The following is a 19,694-nucleotide window of genomic DNA, read 5'->3' as shown; positions in this document are numbered from 1 at the left end:
GAAGAGAAAAGAACCACCCTTTACTCCATCCCTTACGACACCACGCCTGCCACTCCTCTTCGTAATTCAAGCGTTCTAAGAATTGTAAGAATTAGCCGTTCCGGCCACCAGTTCAAGCAGCGAGAAAAATTTCAGCGCTGCCGGAATCGTAATGCAGGAGCGACGACTCCAGGATTTTCAAACACACTACACCTTCAGACGCCACTGGATGGGGGGATTGACAAAACACCACAAAAACCCTCCCCCAATCCTTAAGCAAACGCATATATCGCTTCGTAAGGGGACCCCACGGAGGAGGATTCCTGTTTTTGCAGCTCGACAAGCTTTCCTACCAACCGATTCGGCTAAACGAAGTTACATTAGCTGGGGGCCCGTCTCCTCGTTTCGGTTTTCTCGCTTCATGCGTTTCACTCGAAGTTCCATTGACTGTGGTTCCCATTTCCATATAATAAGCAGGTTAGAATAAATGGGCCCCCTTCTCCTGTTGCCGGAGGTGAGGCAATGGGCTGCAGCCCCCCCCCCCCCCTTAATCCAGCGCTGGACAAGCAGACGACTCCTGCCGCGTACGCCGCCGCTGGGCTAGCAGACGGCGGAAAGAATGCGTGAGGCGGGGTCACTTTAGGTAGAGTGTACTAACACTCTACTTTAGGGCACTTCAGTTTCCCAAGTTTGGTTGCCGGCGGCCCGCAGAGCTACTGCCCGTTTCCGCCGCTTTGACTGCTGTAGGAATGAGCCTGAATGAGGATAAATAAACATGACGCCATTTTTGGGCTCCATCTCTGTGGCTAGTAAAAAATTTACTCCCTTTTCACTCCAAAATAACTCCCTTATATAAGGGAGTAAATAAAAAACACCATACATATGGAGTAAAAAAACATCCTTTTGGGTGTGCGTTAGAGTACAAGCCATTTACTCCCTTTTGGGTGTTTTTTGCTAACAGTGTGGAGTAAATGCTGGTAAATCCTCATTTTTACTCCATTATTCACTCATGGGAGTAAAATGGATTACAGTCCACCTTTTTACTCCCCACTCATGGAGTAAATGTTTTCACAAATGGAGTAAAAAGGGTGGCCGCCACCATTTTTACTCCCTTTTGGGTATATTTTTGTTTACAGTGTACGGAGAGGGAAATGGCAGGTGTGAAGTTAGGATCCAGGAAGAGAGCAGAGTGGATCGGGAGCAAACGCGAGTTAACGATATCCCAGCTGAACTTAAAAAAAGAAAACGCAACGGCTAAGCTACTGCTTAAATTGAACAACTCAGCAAAAAGATGCCCCCACGGCGGTATTCTCGCCGCACTTCGGCTTTGCGAATGCGCTGTACATCCTTTAGCAGACAGTTAGCCAGCGGCGGCTCCTTGAATAGGAGAAAGCTAGTCCAGGACGCTTTGCTCTCCCGAACATATGCCGCGTTCCCAAGTTCAGTTTGACCGTGAAGCCGCCAGGCTTACGCGTTCTGACCATACCTCGGCACTATGAGAGGTACGTAGCTCAATCACACTCATACTCATGGCACTCACACGTACATTCACTCACTCACATTCACACTCTTGTCCACTCGCACTCACAACCATCCACTGGCACTGATGACCACTGGCATTTTCACAACCACTCACTCACACTCACAACTACTCAATCGCACTCACAACCATTCACTCATGCTCATGTCCACTCACTCACATTCCCGTTCACTCACTGTTTCCTTGTTTGCTGACAAGTTCTGCCTCACAACCATTCATTCATACTCGCACTCAATTCCGCTCAACCAGTCACTCACACTCGCACTCATGTCCACTCACACTTGTAACCACTCACTCACGCTCATGACCACTCGCAATCACAACCACTCACGCTCATGACCACTCAGTCCCACTCAAAACTATTCACTCATGCTCATGTCCACTCACTCACATTCCCGTTCACTCACTGTTTCCTTGTTTGCTGACAAGTTCTGCCTCACAACCATTGACTCATACTCGCACTAAATTCCGCTCAACCAGTCACTCACACTCGCACTCATGTCCACTCACACTCGTAACCACTCACTCACGCTCATGACCACTCGCAATCACAACCACTCACACTCATGACCACTCGCACTCACAGCCACTTACCCACACTCACAACCACTCAATCCCACTCAAAAGCATTCACTCATGCTCATGTCCACTCACTCACATTCCCATTCACTCACTGTTTCCTTGTTTGCTGACAAGTTCTGCCTCACACATGGCTGGAGTTTGCCATTGCTCACCAGTTTTCTCACGTTGGCGCGCGCGCCTAATCTCTGATGCTGAATGCAGCTCATTCGAGGCCTATGTCTGCCATGGCCAACGTAACGTGTAGCAGTTTTACGCCCCGCGCGAAATCCGCTCTGAGCCGCAATGATGACGCTGCAGCCATTGGCGAGTCAGGAGCACTCGTGAGGCTGCCGAGGGTCCGATCACGTGATCATCCCGTGCGCCCGCCTCGCGCTCCCTTTGTCGTCTTCAGAGCACGCTCACCCGGGGCGTTATTTTATTGCGAAAGCAATACTACGCTAGGTTTTGAGCCTTCAGCGTGGCGCGGCGGTAGTTACGGTTGACCTTTCGCGGAGTGACGTCATACCAGCCGCGAAAAAAAGGGCCCCCAGCTCGATCCGTCGGCGGAGGGCGGCGGTAGTCACGACGGTGAGCCTCGCGCTCATCTCACCAGTGGCGCTACAGTCGAGGTGACGTGATACCAGCTGCATAAAAAAGGGGCTCCCAGCTCGATTCGTCGGCGGATGGCGGCGGCAGTCACGACGGTGAGCCTCGCGCTCCTCTCACCAGTGGCGCTACAGTCGAGGTGACGTCATACCAGCTGCATAAAAAAGGGCCCCCAGCTCGATTCGTCGGCGGATGGCGGCGGTAGTCAGGACGGTGAGCCTCGCGCTCCTCTCACCAGTGGCGCTACAGTCGAGGTGACGTCATACCAGCTGCATAAAAAAGGGCCCCCTGCTCGATCAGTCTGCGGAGGGCAGCGGTAGTCACGACGGCGAGCCGCGCGCTCCTCTCACCAGTGGCGCTACAGTCGAGGTGACGTCATACCAGCTGCATAAAATAGGGCCCCCAGCTTGATCAGTCTGCGGAGGGCGGCGGTAGTCACGACGGCGAGCCTCGCGCTCCTCTCACCAGTGGCGCTACAGTCGAGGTGACGTCATACCAGCAGCATAAAGAAGGGCCCCCAGCTCGATCCGTCGGCGGAGGGCGGTGGTAGTCACGGCGGTGAGCCTCGCGCTCCTCTCACCATTGGCGCTACAGTCGAACAGTCGAGGTGACGTCATACCAGCTGCATAAAGAAAGGGCCCCCAGCTTGATCCGTCGGCGGAGCGCGGCGGGTAGTCACGGTGGATCTTTCTCACTGTGTGCAAAGATAGTTTGCAATTTGCTTTCGCAACCTACCGGGCTTAACCAAGCTAAGCCTCTGCCAATTTTTATTTATTTATTTGCCGCCGCGGTGGCTCAGTGGTTATAGTGTTCGGCTGCTGACCCGAAAGACGCGGGTTCGATCCCGGCCGCGGCGGCTGATTTTCTTTGGAGGAGAAATTCTAGAGGCTGGTGTACTGTGCGATGTCAGTGCACGTTAAAGAACCCCAGGTGGTGGAAATTTCCGGAGCCCTCCACTACGGCGTCTCTCATAGCCTTAGTCGCTTTGGGACGTTAAACCCCATAAACCAACCAACCATTTATTTATTTAGTTAGTTATTCATTTCGTGTACCCTCAGGGCCACAGGAATTTTTGAGAGGAGTGGTTAAATAAACTAAAAGAAAATCAACGCAGAGCGCAGCAAAGTAATCAGTAATACAGAAATGATGGCTCCTAGTTAATATTATCTAATGGGTTCTTGATCTGCTGGTTAATAGAATATAATACAATACATACAGTGCAGCAATACAGTGAAAAAAATGCTGGTCCATAAAAAATGAAATAAGTGCTCCTAAAGTTATGCAGTGCTCTCTAATATGGTCTTAAAGCGTTGGTTGTCAGTAATTGTAGCGGTTGATCCGGGGAGGTGATTCCTCTCAGCAGCTGTGCGGGGAAGCCATGACTGAAACATGGCATTGGTTTTGCATAATGGAATTCTGACTTTGTTCTCGTGATCTAGCCTTGATGAAATGTATTGGGGAGGGGAGGTCAGTTCGTCGCGAAGGGAAGGATGCTGAAATATCTTGTAAAAAAAGTGAAATTCTAAGGGCTTTACGGTGGGATGCTAAATATGGCAGGCTAAGATTTAATTTTATTGCAGAAATGCAGGCAGCTCGATTATAATTACAAAGAATAAAACGAGCAGAACTGTTTTGTGTTTTTAGGGACGGGCCATCGTGGTTGGACTCCCTCTAACAGTTTTTCACTGCAAATAAAAAAATTGTGTTTAAATGTCAATTACGCTATCGCGTCGTACCATTAAGGCGGAGCCCTAATGTCCCCTACAATTTTTTTCTTCCCTTCTTTTCTCTGACACTTCGAGAGGTCACCGGTTGCCTCCTCTGGGCCTCGTAAGCTCTATTTCCTCCGGCATGATTGAAGCTAGGACGTCATTTGCTCCCCATTGTTCTAAGTGCAAAAACACATGCTGTTATAGCTGACCCGCCGATGTGGCTCAGTGCCTGTGGCATTTGGATGCTAGGTCACTGTGGCTGCATTTCGATGGAGGCGAAATGAAAGAAACGCCAGTGTGCTACGATGTCATCATCGGAATCAGCGTAAGTACGTCCGCTGCAGAACGAAGGCCTCTCTCATCTCCCTCCAGTTTCCCCTGTCATGTGCCAGCTGTGGCTATAGCCTAATAGGCACTAAAAACTCCCAGGGACGCCCTGCGGATGTTCAGGCTGTCTGCAGGACGTCCGAGGGAGGTTCAGTGCCCACCGGGTAGGCCCGTAAACTTCACAGTCTTTGTCCTCCAACCTGGCTCGCTGCTTGGGATCCACTCCGTTACCCCTAAGGACGATTGGTTACATTCCTTTTGTATTAAATGCATGCCCTGCACATTTATTCTCGATTCCTTCGAAATTGTTAACTCGCACTTTTCCTGAACCATTCTACTTCGCTCCGGTTTCCTTCACATGGCTCACTCCGCAGTTCGCAGTTTAAGGTCAAGCCTTTTCGTTAGCCTACAAGTGTGTCTCATAGGTGTATACGAGATGTAACCGTAAGAAAAATTACCTAAATAAGGCTACGGCTTAAATGAAACTTTCAAAGAGAGCCTTGAGGTAACTAAGCCGTAGCCTTGTTTATACAGCAATTTTTCCCATTCCCTTCCTTCCTTTCTCCGCTAACGCGTCCCTCTATTTTCTTCCCCTTTTTCTTTTCTTTCTTTCTCTCTTGTATTCTTAAAGGAGTATAGACACCTAACTTTAGGGTGCGTGCTTTTTTCTTTGTAATGATGCGTAAGAGGGCGGAGTGGGTGAGGGAACAAACGCTGGTTAATGACATCCTAGTTGAAATAAAGAGGAAGAAGTGGGCTTGGGCAGGGCATGTAATGAGAAGGCGAGATAACCGCTGGTCCTGAAGGGTAACGGAGTGGATTCCGAGAGAGGGCAAGCGTAGCAGGGGGCGGCAGAAAGTTAGGTGGGCGGATGAGATCAAGTTGGTTGCGGGGATACGGTGGCCTCAACTGGCGAAGGACAGGGTTAATGGAGAGACATGGGAGAGGCCTTTGCCCTGCAGTGGGCGTAGTCAGGCTCATGATGATGATGATTTTCCTACGCCCGCTAAACCATTAATAATCGAATTTCTTCCTTGTGCCGTTTCGGTTTCAACAGCCGAACGATGACTGTGACGTCAAAGCGTCGCTATAGGTCGACGTGAGGCATGAAAAAGCCGCAATGCAATCACTGCTTCTACATACGTTGTCATTCCGACCCTTGAGGAAGGCCGGCTTCAACACTGTATATAGTGAATTAAAAAGATGCAGCAGCGATTATATTGCAGTTTTTCCATGCCTCACGTGACGTATAACCTCAATTTGACGTCAGAGACATTGTTCGGCTGATGAAACCGGGAGACAGAGAGACACACTCACCGTGTGTCCGGGCAAGGGTAGGCTAGCAGCACAGGTAATTGGCCCAATATAGGAAAATGATGCTTTCACACTGTTCCTATGTAGAATCGGCATTTGCCAATTCATTTCTAATATTTGGCCGATTAATTGTGTTGCTTGGGGAACCCGTTGCGGTCTTCTAAGTCTTTTGATTTGGCCAGCGTATAGGACTACGATTATCTATACTACTGTGTTGTGCCTTTATACCCAGCAAACGAAAAACCTCTCAGAGACGTCTAGCTAGACGTCTCTGAGAGGTTTTTGGTTTGCTTAGGAGTACTAGCCTGTGCAGGCATTTTAAGTGCCGTCTTGACTGCGTTCGTAACCGTGGTGTGGCCCGTATTAACCGGCCCCGGGCTGGGTTGTGAAATGGAAGATGGTACGCGTTGCGTCCGACTACAAACGCATCACTAAAAGCCGGGCTGTCGGTTTTGCTGTGCACGTAGATGTGTCCAGCAACCATTCTGATCAGATGCGTCAGTTGCTGCTTATCCAGAGTATTTGTGGTTTATGATGGCTTGTATCTGTAAACCGAGCGCGCGGGCTCTCATTAATCTGGCTACGGCTGTTGCTACGACCGTGATGGTCGGGTCTCTAGGTTGGGATCAAATGATTGGGGCACCATTCTGTCCTCCCTATCCGCAGCCTCCTGCAGTGTGTCTTCCGCCTCCCCGATACAGCCACTGTCTACCCGCAGGGTGATGTCGTCCGCGTAAATCTTAAAGTATATTTCTCGGTTCACCGGATAGCGGCGCCAGGGCTATGTTGAGCAGCAAAGAGGAAGTTACAGCTCCTCGGGGCGTCTATCGGCGCATCCTGTGAAAAGATTGGCTTTGGTTTGACTAATGGCCATCCCGAGTAGAATTGCGGAAGCAACGGCGCGGCAATCGCAGCGGCGGCGGCACCTCTGAGGCACCCGCGTAGCAGACGAGTCGGCGGTGGCCCCAGCGCCGTAGCTGTGCGCTGTGTGACGTCACTCCTCCCGGAGAATGCGGCTCCGTGCTGCTCTGACGTCACTCGCTCCTCGCGCATGCGCAGTTGGGGCTCTCCGGGGCTCCGCAAAATCGCTCACACCTAGTGTAGTGTTGCTTGCGCAAGAAAATGCCTTGAAGTAGTTCCATGCTCTGACCGCGCAATGCGTTTCTGCCGGTGTTCGCAGAGCGTGGTCATGTCCCACAGTGCCAAAAGATTTTTTTTTTTCTGGGGGGGGGGGGGGGGGGGGGAATTTGAGGGTTAAAAATGCTCGTGTGTTAGGTGTTCTTTTCCGTGTGTGCAGTTGTGTTTCCTTGGGCTGCAGTACGATATCTTGCGCTGACAGCCCGGGCCGAAATCCAAACTGTCTGGGTAAGAAAGCGAAGTGGGGCTGCAGGTTCCTTACAAAAATGCGCACTGAGATGCAATTAACTATTTATGGAGTATATGTGAAGTCTAAAAAGGTATATTAATACCCAAATCCTAATGAGCTTGGTCCATAAAAAGTCATTACGTTCTTGACTGATACGACCCAATAGAAATTGAATTGACTACAAGTGAATTAAAACTCAAGCAGCAAAAAATCTATTTACACCCGATTTCTCACGAGTCACTAAGAAGTTAATATGTTCTTGACTGATATGGCCTAATATATGGTCTGCTTTTCATATATTGCCTGCTTTTCCATATGGCCTGCTTTTCCATATATTTTCTGTATTATTTGGATTACTTGACTTTAATTTCCCGTCAAACTTGTAATCCTTGTTATTTTTGTTATGTTTTTTTATGTTCACATGCCTTTGTATGGCCGCTTCACACCACTATCTCCCCCCCCCTTATGTAATGTCCCAGACGGGATCTTTAAGGGTTCAATAAATGATGATGATAATGATGATATAAAGTTAACTGACTGTAGCTTAATTAAACTCAATCAACAAAAGTTAAATTTACAGCCGATTTCTCACTGATTATGGAACCAACCACAACCACAGCTTAAACGATTCCCATTTAAGCTGAACAGATTTTATTCATATTATATCGGCTATGGGAGAGGTCACGATGTTGAGTTGGTTGTAGGTAATGACTCGAAAAATACTGTTCATGAGGTCACTTGGCAATGCAAAATCTAACGTATAACTGAAATTCTTTTTTGGTACCAAGAGAAATGGAGGCGTGAAACTTTCTCATGTTGGAATTAAATGGCACAACGTAGCAGAGAGCTAACTTGTGTTACTGATTAATAAATGTGACAGCACATGTAACGGTGTGGAGGTGCAGCCCTGGGTGTTTCTGCGAACACTTCAAAAAGAAAAATTTGAAAAATGGGCTTTTTGGGGTAAAAATATGGTTTGTGCAGCATAGTATTACCACGTTGGCGTACACCAGAGAACCGGTCAATCGTCTTAAGTAGTAAGCTGGTTTACTAAGTTTTAATAACCTTTTAACTAGTAGATTTAGACGCCTATAGTTGCAATTAGAGATTTGTAGCCGGCCGTTAGTAATAGCTATATCAGTTTTTAGAATTTCGAAAGCGCGATTACCCGTGGCGCTGGAGTGAATGCTTTGCCTACATGCTTTCGAAAGCGCATGTATTTTGTCGAGCCACAGCGGCGAGTGTAATCGCGTTTTCGAAATTCTAAAAACTGATATGAATTACCATAGTTCTTAGAACTGTGCTATTACTAACGACCGACTACAAATCTCTAATTGCAACCATGCAGTTGCCTATCTCTGATACTCAAGAAGTTAGTCATCATAATTTAGTTTACCAGATTAATAAAGACAATTAACCGGCTTTCCGGTGTACACCGACACTGCCGCAAAAGTCATATTTGTACCCAAAAAAAACCTATTCTTGAAAATTTTCGAAGTTTTCCCTGAAACACCTGGTATTTATTTTATTTGGAGACACTGTCAATCCCATTAGGGATTTTTTACAGGAGTGGGTTCATTTGCTCATATAGGCAGCATTCACACATATGTACACAAATGTAACCGAAGACTAATACATCAAAAAGGAGGCAAGCTCACGAAATAAAATGGCATTATTTTGATCGGTGCATGGAGTAGAAATATACATGCTGTTAAAATGCCTTGTGCGACCAATATTCGACACCTCTATTGAGAGACCAATATTCAGCTTATTGTAACATGTACAGCCTTTGTGAAAAGTTTGGAGCCCAGGGGGTTTGCTTCTCAAGCGTCTGGTTCGTAATGCATCTCCAGCGCTCCAAATTTGCTGAAGGTAAGATGATTTCTGGTCCTGCCTCCTCCAGTGGGTAGGGCTGCCACGAATGTTACAGGAGTCCCACTGCGAGGCTTAGAAGCAAACCGCCTGGGCTCTAAACTTTTGACAAAGACTGTACCTTGCGCCCGCGCCTCGCGGACTTCCTAACGCCGTTCAAATCAAGCGCGCAGACTGGCAGGTCACATGACAAGACGAAAAAAAAAAATCCGGGCACTATACGCACACCACGCCGTCCGTTTTGTCGTGTGTGCTCGGTCGTTCGGGCATGGGTTGTGTGTTATTGTTTCCAAGATCGATGCTTCAAACTCGTGCTCGGGTTGACTGATGATCGTAGCTTTTGGACCCGCTTGCATAGTACAACTTCCAGCCCTTTGTGAAAAAGTGACCGCGCCGGGAAGCGTGCTGGCTTTTCGTCTTGACGGCACGTTGGGCTTCAACGATGGAAGCCGCTGCGTCATTTATCTCACCGGAAGCGCGTTACAAAAGAAGAAGGCGGTTACTGGAAGGCGTCGAGTCTTCGTTTTCAGGTAAGACCCGTAATGCTGCGCAGGAATGCGTGCAATTTGCCACCGCGCAAATCAACCGGCTAGCTCTAAGGCGAGAAGAAACGGAAGGGATGCGCGCTGTCGTGTTTGTTTTGTTACCCCTAGACATAGTGCACGGTTATTTCTGCGGTGGCAAAATGCACTCTGCATTGAGTCACTGACTAGCTGACCTGTCTATGTTCACAGTGTATCCGTTTCGACGCGAACGCCGTGAAAAAATGTCAACAGACCACTGCGGCGACCCGCATTGGGGGAAAGCGAAAGCATTGATGCCTCCTTCGCACTCGTCGCCTCTCTTTGCTTCACTTTTGACTGTTTGCCTCTCTTTTTACTTCCAATTTTAACGTCTATCGCTATTTTCACGTTCTCGCACTACATGCACGTCCGGGGCTATTTTGACGTCTAAGTGATCTTTTGTCTTCTGATTAATTATTTACTCCAGATCAATCAAATTTGGTGCACAACGTTATTTTATCATCCTATGTCAATTGGTTGTGTTTTCCCTCCACAAGTTTGACGTCTCGTACTGTTTTCACGTCCTCGCACTATATCCACGTCCGATACTATTTTGACGCCTTTGGGACATTTTTGGCTCTAATTAATTAACTAATTACTCCACAGCGACCACATTTTGACGTGCATCATCCTCACATCATCCTCGATTACGCACAGTCATTCTTTTTCGCTTAACTCTCACACGAATTGAGAACACGCCGCCGACACGTTTTGCGGACACGAAACTATCGACTTAGCCAAGTAATGCTTTCGCTTTAATAACCTAAAATTATTGTTCGATGGACTTGTGCACTGCTGCCTGCGCCCATGTTTTTCATCACTATCTGCTTGCAGTGGTTTGCCGATAGCTCACGCCACTTGGCCTGTTTAGCGTTGCATTATGTGCTGCGCGTATATGCGTCGGTATAGTTGCTTGATGTGGCTTTGTGCGCTTTGAACACACCTATGCGAGACGATTACACCGGCTGTCGAGCTCTGGGGGTATGCTGTGTTTGCTCTGCATTCGATGCAGCTAACCCATAGCTAACTGCCCGCCTTTGTTGCCGGTAGTATGCGCCATGCGGTCTCTTGCGCTGCATAATCCGCTACGCTAGTACACGTCAGGGCTTGACATCCAATGCACTTTGCTCGATACGACATCGACTCGTATTCGCTGCAGTGAATTGTGCAACACGTGACTAAGCGACATGCGCTACTGGCCACTGTGGCGGGCGATTAATTGCGTTCGAATCAAAAGCACACTGAACCCATCGTCCCTCAAGGCTGAGCAGTCGGTGCAATCGCCTCGCAGTGGTGTGTTGCAAGCTCAAAAAGCCACACACAGTAACAGGGTGTATGGACTCGTATTAGCGTAAATGGAGGAGTGGTGCGGCTTCCCCAACGAGAAAACTGTGCAGCTGTAAAATGCTTTTAGTGGCAGGCGACCGCGAAGACAGAACCATCGTCGGATGTTGAAGAATGAGTAGCCTGAAAATAGGAGCGCTTTGTAGCCTTTTCATACAGCCCTTTCAGATTAAATATTTTTGAAGAACCCGAAACAGTGCAAAGCGTTACCATCTGCCAAGACCTTTCACGAGGACAGTACATAATAGTTGTATACTGCCAGTGCTCCCCTGTGGGGCTGTGTTTCGGAGGGTAACGGGGAGACTTGAAATTAAGTAGACGGCAGCAGCTACACTGTTAGCAAAAAAACACCCAAAAGGGAGTAAATGGCTTGTCCTCTAACGCACACACAAAAGGAGTTTTTTTACTCCATATGTGTGGTGTTTTTTTACTCCCTTATATAAGGGAGTTATTTTGGAGTGAAAAGGGAGTAAATTTTTTACTACCCACAGAGATGGAACCCAAAAATGGCGTCATGTTTATTTATCCTCATTCAGGCTCATTCCTACAGCAGTGAAAGCAGCGGAAACGGGCAGTAGCTCTGCGGGCCGCCGGTAACCTAACTTGGGAAACTGCCCTGCCCTAATGTGACCCCGCGTCACGCATTCTTTCCGCCATCTGTTAGCCCAGCGGCGGCGTACGCGGCAGGCGTCGTCTGCTTGTCGTCTCCTTTTGCTGTACGAGCTCGTTTCGTTGGCCATGTTCGTAGATAAAAGGATGTAACATTATAATCAGTAGCTTGAAAACTGAAAAGGAGCCGCTGAGTCACGGTCATGCACCACGCTATATTTGACCCAAAACCAGACCAGAAAAGATGAAAATACTCCTTATGGTAGTTTGTAATGGCAGTGTTGCTTTCATATTCACTTCATTAAGGCTTGGCTTTTCAATATGACTGAGAAAAAATGTGGCCTCATGAGCTCAATCAAGAGCTCAGCGTTGACACTATGTTCTATCACAGTTCCATGTACATGCAACACATAATCTGCTGCAATGCATTGCGAGAACCACACTGTAAAAAGCCTGTGAAAAGTAGGCCTGTAACGGAGTGGCGACACAAACAAAGGAAAGTCAGGTATCGTTAGAGCACTGGAGGGTTCACAGGAGCAATTGAATTATGTAACGTACTGCAGCGGAAAACGGCGACAAGTCGATATCTTGTACCGTGGCAGGCGCCCGTGAAAGAGCAGAAGTCAGCAGAGATCCAGCGATGATGGTAACCAAGCGGTCGTCACTCACCGCCGTTATCCGACAACTGACTAAAAGCAGACGAGACGCTAGGCGGCGGGCGGATTGCACAAAATGGTGTGTTTTTTTACTCCATTTCGGCACTGGTTGATTATTTGGCACAATTAACTCCCTTTCTAGACTGCACTGTAAACAAAAATATACCCAAAAGGGAGTAAAAATGGTGGCGGCCAACCCTTTTTACTCTATTTGTGAAAACATTTACTCCATGAGTGGGGAGTAAAAAGGTGGACTGTCCTCCATTTTACTCCCATGAGGGAATAAGGGAGTAAAAATGAGGATTTACCAGCATTTACTCCAGTCTAGAAAGGGAGTTAATTGCGCCAAATTGTGCGAGCAGTTAGCTGACGGCAGCATCCGATCGCGACAGCTGGCATAGCACCACAGCGCAAAACAATGCAACAAAGCTATCGCCAATACCCGCCGATCAGAGATAATGGGATTCCACACAAGCCGATTTTCCTCAAAAACGGGTTCCGCTGTCACCCGATATGAGCGCAACGAGGCGACCTGTGAGCATAACATCGACCAGGCAGCCACGGCGCTGTCGGAGCAACCAGGTAGTAACAAAAGGCGAGGCCTTTTTAACGATCCCTGCGAAATGTGAACACCGAATACAGCGTCTACTCAGTCTCGTCCTTTAAAAACGGGGCAGCTAGAATAATCAGTGCTGGGACGCTACGATCTACGGGTAGCAAGCCTGGCCTCCGGATGGCAGGCACGAAAGAAGATCTCCGGAAGAACCTGACGAAGTGTGGCGAAGATCTTATGCTTGCAATTTATCACTGACGTCTTCGCTGCAGTTGCGGTGACCAGAATTTCACGACAAAGCCCCGCAGTCACGGTGGTTGCACTACGTCCGCCATATTCCACAACAGAAGCATTGTCGCCAGACTGCTGCCTGCCGTTCTCGTTGAAGTCAGCGAGTTATGAATGTAAGGCCGTTGTGGGATGCAGAGAGCAGTCACAGAACAGTTATGTAACGTATTGAAGTTCCGGCTAGTTTATTGTTCAATATTCGTTGTCCCGTCTCGTAATTTCTTCTGTCTGCGTCTTTATTTTGCTGCGCTGTTGAGAGGCTGGGACCCGAAGAAAGCGCACCGGGAGATGTACTGAGCGTTGTGTCGTGCGCGTGTTCAGCTTAGTACGTGTGTTAAGCGGTAACCGCATGAGGCGATATTCCTTCGCGATGCGTCGCGCGATGACGACGCCGTCGCCCACCGCTGTCGCTGGCGCAAACCGCACGAAGCGACTCGGCGTCGGAGCGGCGCGTTTTCACTTGTTGCTCGACTGCTGCCACTTCAGCGTTCAGTCATTTTGCGTTAATTAACGCGTAGAACAACGTTCCTAAGGCTCCACACAAGATAAAACACAATAAAAACATTGACAAAAATATATGTGGGCAATAATTTTATTTTTGTCCAATACGCAAAGTCACGTGACAGAAAAGCGCACGCATTTTTTCCTTCCTCCATGAGCGCGCGTCTGCTGCCGGCCTCCCCAGCGTCTTTGTCCGCCATTGTACGCCGACGGAAACTCGCAATGCCTGTCTTTCTACTATCCCCTCCCCCCTTTCCTTTCACTTCTACACACTGCCTGCTATCCTTTATTTCCGCTGCCCCAGCTCAGGTGCTTCCAGCGGCGATAGCAGATGCCGGGGTAGAAAAATTGTTTTACCTTCCATATTCAATGCAAAATAAAAAAAAACCACTACACAACAACCCGCCATGGTGAGGGCACGGCACTTCCCCCCCCGAGCTACGTCACGCGAAAGAGGCCCACATAGAAGTTCCGTGCAGCACGTCTCGAAGCTACGAGCAGCGCACTCGTGTTGAAAATGAGGCCTGGAAGGTACACAAATGAGGCCTGGACCGAGAAGTCAGAGTGGGGGACGAAGGAGACGACAATGCGATCCGTTCTGGTAACACGTGACACTTCCTTCACTGCCTGGGGGAAAGTCATGGCATGTCGCGACATGCTTCCGAACGCACATTTTTTTCTAGATGTTGACTGTGCCTAACCTCGTGCTGCGCGTGCGGTTGTGTCCGAGACGATGTTCTAGTGCCATCGCTGGATTGCGGAATGTGGATTACGCTTCTGCCAGGATATGCCTAACAAGTGCTGCGTGCCCAATTGCCGGACTAACTACAAATCGGGTCCCAAAAACCACGTTTTCAAGTTTCCCCGGCATGAAGAAGAACAGAACGCCTGGATTAGGGCAATACCACGAGAGAACTTAGTTGTATCACCGCAGTCCAGGGTAAGATGTTCGAAACTTCCTTATAGAATAGTTACTTTTGCAAACTACGATAAGCTTATGCTCATGCATTGTAAAAAAAAGTGTATTTAAACTAGCAGCTGGTTAGCACTGTGGGTAGCGAATGCAGACTTTCAAGAAAACTATTGCCAAGCTACAACTGCTATTTAAACAAAAATTTAACTTCCTTCTAGGTTTGCGAGCTTCACTTTATTGAGGCTGACATCGTGCGAGAGGCCTCCCACATCGACGAGGTTACAGGGCGCACCACCACTTCACCCCTTTCGCATCTGCGCCTTCGCCCAGGTGCAATCCCTTCTTACACTTCTGAGCCAAGCACCTCAAGGGATGACCCAGACTCGGAGCGCATGCGTCTTGACGCTGCTGCTTTGAGGAAAGCGCTTGAAGAGTCAGCTGAAGTGTTCCGCGAAGAGCAAGAAGCAGATAGGATTCTAAACCTAAAAGACTGGACGGAATATATAGGAAGCAAAAAGTCTGCATTCTGGCATGCTATTGAAGGGAGTGAACGCCATATTTTAGTGCACATCACTGGAGACGATCAGCTCCATGCATCAAATATTCAGTTGCAGTAAAAGCCGACCTTAGCGTGACAGTTCACTTCGTAAAAATGCCAATAACAAAACTAGGCACCAATTTCTCCATCCCAACAGTAGCAAACAGCAAGAAAGCAATGGTGGAGCTACTTGAGGTCATTGAAAAAAGCAGTGGCGACCTCAGTCAAAGTCCTGAATCTGCTAACGACGACATCTGCAAGCAGATTCTTCTCCTGCTGGAAAAGTTATCTTTTTCGCCCACAGATGAGAGCACGAACATCATACAATTTCTTAGCGAGCAATTGAAGCTACTCTCAATGAAAAAAGTTCGGAGACGCTACTAAGCCGACTTCATGATATTTTGCTGCCTACTTTTCACTGTATCGCCTCACGCATACCAATATATCCGCGGATCTGGAATCATGACTCTGCCGCACCCAGTGACCATTCGATCAATATGCTCACCGTATGGCATGAATCCTCAAGTCGAACATCAGAGTGAATCGTTCCTCCGCTACATGGCCGGAAGAATCACCGACTTGAATGTTCGCCAACGTTTTGTGACACTGATGGTGGACGAAATTCACATCAAGCCTTATTTCGATTATAAAGGAGGCAATATTACAGGTGCTGCTCTGAACAGCTCGGGTGCAGCAACCAACGCACTTGTCTTTATGGTGCAGAGCCTCTTGTGCCAATTTGAGGAAGCCGCTCACATCGTCCCTGTCCAAAAAGCTGAATCAGAGTATCTGCACCAGTTGCTGCGGAAAGTAATATGTGGCCTGGAAGAAATTGGCTACAGGTTAGTGTGTGTTGTAAGTGACAACAATGCCATCAACACAAAGGCTATGTCTCACTTCTCGTCACCTCCTTCTAAACAAATTGTTTATTCGCATCCATCGGACCCTGCAAGGCCTCTTTTTTTGTAATAGACCCGGTACACATACTAAAGTGTATACGCAATAATTGGCTTAACCAGAAAAACGACCAACATTGTTTCTACTTTCCCGAGTTCGAAAAAGACCACACTGGAGGACAGCGAATGCTCTCTGCGTCATTTGCTACCATCAGGAATCTATACAACTTGGAGTGCGAGAGGCTGTTAAGCTATGGCTACAGACTGTCAAGAAAAGCTCTCAATCCATCGAACATCGAACGACAAAATGTAAAATTGGCTTTGCAAATTTTCAATGAATACCTTCCTCAGGCCCTGCGAGCCCTTGGGATGAAGCACAACCTCTTATTTTTCGAAGGGACTGCCACTTTCATTGAGTTGGTGGTGAAATGGTGGAAGATTGTGAACGTGAGGACGCCTTGGAAGGGAAAAAGGCTTATACCCCTGCCACACGGCAAATTTTGCCATTCCCATCGAATGACATTCGTTCAAAACGACATTAGTTTGCTGCCACACGAGAAAATCTAATGTCATTCGATGAAAACGACATTAGGTATCGAATGAGTTCCCTGAACACATTCGCCTGCGTCGTCCGAGCTAATGTGTTCCCTCGACACCAGAGACTTGGTGAGACTATACACCAAAAAACACGATTACAAAAACGTCACAAGCACTGTAATATTTCCGCGTCCCCACGATTGTGCTGTCGTTCATTTATGTATATAAAAATGCCAAATAGAATTGGAAAAAAATAAAACTCACTCTCGCTACCAGCCTTCAGTGGTTAACATTCACAACTTGGCGACGCCCAGCTCGCCCGCTTCGGACCGAATACTGCGTCGCCGCTGCATTTTTCGACGCGATAGCTTGCTCTAAACGGTTGTATTCGCTTTTATTTTGTGCATTCTCATCCCTCCGTAACAATATAGGTTTGAAATATCAGTCGCTTTTGAGATAAATTTCAGGATTTCTTGATGCTAGGCTTAACTATGTACGGCGTACACTGTCGTCATAGCAACGACTCCGAGCGAAGTATTTCTCCAACTTTCCACTAGAATCTACATTTTCATTTCATCCAATTGATTTACACTAAAAAAAACAAAGCCTTCGAATGCATTCATTACTGCCGTTAATAAAAGAGAAAAACGTTTTTTCGGCACTCAGTTCAGGAGGTTTGACTTGCTATCGTCCAGATGGCGCCACAGTATGTTATGCTTCTCGCGCGCTACGCTAGTCACACTCAACCACCGTGCTCCCTACCAAAACTGTTGTGAGGACGGGCGGCAGTGCGCGCAAGGTGCGCCCGTAGCATGCGCAAAGCTTTTGCGGACGCACAGCTAATACTGTATAATTTCACCATAGAGAGCATTTCACAATATGACGTCCGCCATTTGCCTGCCGCCGCTGGCTGAGGTTTGGCTTGGCTTGGACTTGTGGTGGATAGCAGTGATCAACACGTTATTGAAATCAACGTTTTTAGATCCCTCGCGCACAGCGCGCCTATCTAAATACTTTGATTAAAATGAGGATGAAGATATTAGAATCGGTTTCCATTAGCAAAGCAATACTTTTTGCAACGTATTGAAGCATACATCGAAATTTTTGTGTGCTGTACTCACTGTACTCTCTTTCCATCGCAATCGCCATCATTTGCAAATGACATTAGTTTTTGCCGTGTAGCAGCGCGCAGAAAAAATGACATTAAGTCGAACAAATGTCATTCGATGAGAATGACATTAAATTTGCCGTGTGGCAGGGGTATTAGAGACAAGTTGCAAGAACCAGTGTTTAATTCGGAAAATGACATCAAGATTAATTTCCTTCACAATCTCTTGGCCTGGTTGGAGGAGTGGAAAGGCAAAAGTTTGGACAGCGGTACGCTAACAAGAGAGACCCATGCCGCTATCGACCACACAACATATGCTTTTGTGGAGTTTACGAAGTACTGCTTCGAAGAGCTCAAGCTATCATATGTCCTTCTAGGAAAGATCCAAACCGACAGTCTGGAGGAGCGCTTCGGAAAGTACAGGATGCTAGCTGGATCCCAGTATCATGTGTCGATGAGGCAAGTGTATGAATGTGAAAAGAAGCTACAGCTACAAAGCACTTTGCCAGCCATCAGTAAGGATGAGCGATGGGATGAGCTTCACTTGCGACCAGACTATCCACGACCTAGCCTAAATGTAGTGGTGACCGAAGATGCACTGTCGGAACTAAAAGACATCGTCCCGGTGCTGGTATATGTGGCAGGCTATGCAGTGTACGCAACACTTAAAAAGGTCAAGTGTACAAAATGCAGGGATGCGCTCACGGAAAAAAGGACGACATCAATATCCGACACGGATGGACGATAGGACCTTGTGAAGCAACATGACAGGGGCGGGCTTGTTTACCCAGCAACATTTGCCGTCAACGCTGTCGCACACAACTACGTAGTTGTTAAGCAACTATCAACAAACAAGGACTTTTTCATTTAGTCACGGACCTCACGCTTGAACTGCTCGCCGGTGACGATTCCTCAGAGTTTGACACCTGCGAGGATGGCCACAAGTGCGAAGTTGTTCTAAAACACCTCTTGTGGTGTAGCACGAACATTTTTCTCAAGAACTACTGCTGCAAGATGAACGACAAAATATTGGATGACAACGCCAAGGCGAAAAAGAGAAAAGCTGAGACTCTGCGGAATAAGGCAGCGGTTCCGTTGTAAATAGCAACATGAGTGTTTTATATGTCAACTTCTAAACCCACTTGTTATGTTGTAAATACTTAAACTGTGGCAATGTATGTACCTGTATCGAAAGCGATCGTATTCATGTAAAATATGACCCTAGAACAAATACATGTATCTCCAATAACAATACACATACGCAGTTGTGAAAGCTATTCGAGAGTTTTTGATTCTTCATTATCGCTATGCTTCATAAAACCATGTGAAAAAAAGGAAAAGTTTTAAAATATTGGCAAATTTATTTCAAGTAATGCATGAAGAAAAACATCTACTGAGAAAGTCGAGAAGGCGCAATGCGACAGAGGTGCTGACATCAGTGCTTAAACAATCTTTGCACAGATGGTTTGCGGCTAGTGCCTCAAAATAAATTCCGCGTAAATTGTCTGCTATTCATTCCAGTATTTTAACTAAAGAAAAAAATGTGGACTGATAAATGTAAGCTTATTGCTGCTAGTTGATTCCGGTCGCGATTCCTTAGCTCCGCCGTAAGTGGCGGCGACTGTGGGCCTCTTTTCGTGACGTCACGGGAGGAGCACCGGCCGTGGTGAGGGCTACGTCGGCTGCGTCTCCGGTGAAAAAAAAAAAAAAAAACGACTTTCGCGCGCAAAACGGCTCGGAAGTTGCGCACCCGCAAGACCTACCGTCATTGGCTAGTCTCGCGCGGCACTTCCGGGCGATATTTTCTGCAAACCCAGAAACCGGGCGACGCAATGAGCGACAGTGGTTCGGCGGCCCTCATTGAGGCGAATTATCGCCTCATGCGGTTAGCGCTTTAATATGCGAATATGT

The 19,694-nt window shown here is 47.6% G+C and overlaps 1 protein-coding gene across 1 annotated transcript in view; it reads left to right on the top strand.

The window, feature by feature from the left end:
* Positions 1–19,694, top strand: part of LOC149366712 (flap endonuclease GEN homolog 1-like) — a 361,675-nt gene that overhangs the window by 236,823 nt on the left and 105,158 nt on the right. The window lies entirely within an intron of this gene.

The sequence above is a fragment of the Amblyomma mixtum genome, chromosome 1, assembly GCF_055824585.1.
Source record: "Amblyomma mixtum isolate Tamu chromosome 1, ASM5582458v1, whole genome shotgun sequence".
NCBI lineage: Eukaryota > Metazoa > Arthropoda > Arachnida > Ixodida > Ixodidae > Amblyomma > Amblyomma mixtum.
Note: the sequence above shows the minus strand (reverse complement) of the source record. Positions and strands in the feature narration are given on the sequence as shown.